Source organism: Pogonomyrmex barbatus, unplaced genomic scaffold, assembly GCF_055798465.1.
Source record: "Pogonomyrmex barbatus isolate J1 unplaced genomic scaffold, ASM5579846v1 scaffold60, whole genome shotgun sequence".
In the NCBI taxonomy this organism is placed as follows: Eukaryota; Metazoa; Arthropoda; class Insecta; order Hymenoptera; family Formicidae; genus Pogonomyrmex; species Pogonomyrmex barbatus.
In genome coordinates this window covers 2,501-5,000 of record NW_028297161.1, presented here as the reverse complement: position 1 = coordinate 5,000, position 2,500 = coordinate 2,501, and the positions used below count along the sequence as shown (strand labels likewise).

General features: G+C 59.9%; 1 non-coding gene across 1 annotated transcript in view; it reads left to right on the top strand.

Moving 5' to 3' along the window:
• The first annotated feature begins 2,275 nt into the window (after window positions 1-2,275).
• The window catches only part of LOC148935024 (small subunit ribosomal RNA), a 1,920-nt gene continuing 1,695 nt past the window's right edge, over window positions 2,276-2,500 (top strand). Inside the window, exon 1 of the ribosomal RNA XR_016140770.1 lies at window positions 2,276-2,500. This exon is cut by the window's right edge and continues 1,695 nt beyond it. This is a non-coding gene — a ribosomal RNA (small subunit ribosomal RNA).

Genomic DNA, 2,500 nt, shown 5'->3' with positions numbered 1-2,500 from the left:
AGTGGACTTTGTCGTGCGACACCGTCGGAGGTACCTCCCGAGCCGTCGGAGGTACCGCCGAGAACGAAAGCAACACGCCGCGAGCCGACTTTTGCATGGCCCGTACGCCGGAGGGTACCGCCGAGAGCGAAAGCAACACGCCGCGAGTGGACTTTGTCGCGCGACAATGTCGGAGGTACAGCCCGAGCCCGTCGGAGGTACCGCCGAGAGAGAAAGCAACACGCCGCGCGCGGACTTTATCGTGCGACATCGACGGATGTATCGCCCGAGCGAGCGTCCGGAGGTACCGCCGAGAGCGAAAGCAACACGCCGCGAGTCGGACCTTTGCATCGCCCGAAAGCCGGAGGTACCGCCGAGAGCGAAAGCAACACGCCGCGAGTGGACTTTGTCGCGCGACAATGTCGGAGGTACAGCCCGAGCCCGTCGGAGGTACCGCCGAGAACGAAAGCAACACGCCGCGCGCTGACTTTGTCGTGCGACACCGTCGGAGGTACCGCCCGAGCCCGTCGGAGGTACCGCCGAGAAAGAAAGCAACACGCCGCGAGTCGACTTTTGCATCGCCCGAAAGCCGGAGGTACCGCCGAGAGCGAAAGCAACACGCCGCGAGTGGACTTTGTCGCGCGACAATGTCGGAGGTACTGCCCGAGCCAGCCGGAGGTACCGCCGAGAACGAAAGCAACACGCCGCGCGCGGACTTTATCGTGCGACATCGACGGAGGTACCGCCCCGAGCGAGCGTCCGGAGGTACCGCCGAGAGCGAAAGCAACACGCCGCGAGTCGACTTTTGCATCGCCCGTAAGCCGGAGGTACCGCCGAGAGCGGAAAGCAACACGCCGCGAGTGGACTTTGTCGTGGCGACACCGTCGGAGGTACCTCCCGAGCCCGTCGGAGGTACCGCCGAGAACGAAAGCAACACGCCGCGAGCCGACTTTTGCATGGCCCGTACGCCGGAGGTACCGCCGAGAGCGAAAGCAACACGCCGCGAGTGGACTTTGTCACGCGGCTACGTCGGAGGTACCACCCGAGCCCGTCGGAGGTACCGCCGAGAACGAAAGCAACACGCGCACGCGCGCGCGGACTTTATCGTGCGACACCGTCGGAGGTACCGCCCGAGCCCGTCGGAGGTACCGCCGAGAACGAAAGCAACACGCCGCGAGCCGACTTTTGCATCGCCCGTACGCCGGAGGTACCGCCGAGAGAGAAAGCAACACGCCGCGCGCGGACTTTTGTCGTGCGACATCGCCGGAGGTACCGCCCGAGCCCGTCGGAGGTACCGCCGTGACGTCGGAGGTACCGCCGAGCCCGTCGGAGGTACCGCCGAGCCTGTCGGTGCTCCTTACAAGTATCCGTTTTCCGGCCATCGGGACGCCCGATTTTGTTTAATGTCATCTCTTTTTCTTCGATCCATCCCGTCTGTGCTGTCGTTCGGGTCGCTGTCGACCCGTTCGGATCGATCATCGTAATCCGATCGTTCGCAGCGACTAAGTCCCGTTCGCCTCGTTTCATCGGCGCTCGCGCCCATAAGCGGCCGTGCGTAAGGCCGTGCGTCGCCGACCGCTTGGCCGGCCGGTTGGGTACTATAAGAGGTGCGGTGCGCTCGGCGACCGAGCGTTGTCGGATCGTCGTGCGGGTGCGTTTGGCGTGCTTCGCACGTTCGGTACGATGTGCCTCGGCTCTCCTGAGTCGTGCCGTATTATTAGAAATTATATTTCTAGACCACAGCATTGCCACGAGTCGGCGTCGTAAGACCGAATGGCTCCTATGTGGCGCGCACTGTTTATCAGTGTTGGCTGCGCGATCTTCCCTCGTTCGTAGACGAACGCGATCGGATGTATCGTTTGCACTTACCGAGCATCGACTTCACCGTTACCGAGTGGCGGAAAGCGAGAGATCGCTCTTCACGCTTACTTGTAAACCGTAGCGAAAATTTTCGACCGTGCTTGAACGCACCGGCGACTCGTTCCTCGACGTCTGAGCATCGCGCCGTCGATCTAGCGTCAGGGCGAGGCGGCTATACGCCGCTACTTTGGGAGAATGAGAACAACATGATCTTTATATAACAAATATGATCTTTATATTTTAACGGAGTAGAGCTCCAACGAGCGTCTGTCTCCAGCTGTATATATTGCGATAATAAGAGAGTGTCGCCGACCGGCTTGAGGGCGCCGGCGGTAATAACGGCACGTCGAGAGTATCTCGAACGAAGGGCGCCCGTCACGTTCGCGGACGTGATGGGGCGCGCGTCGCTCCACGCGAGCGACCGAACTCACGAAGTTCCCTGGTTGATCCTGCCAGTAGTCATATGCTTGTCTCAAAGATTAAGCCATGCATGTCTCAGTGCATGCCGAATTAAGGTGAAACCGCGAATGGCTCATTAAATCAGTTATGGTTCATTAGATTGTACCCACATTTACTTGGATAACTGTGGTAATTCTAGAGCTAATACATGCAAAACAGAGTCCCGACCAGTGATGGGAGGGACGCTTTTATTAGATCAAAA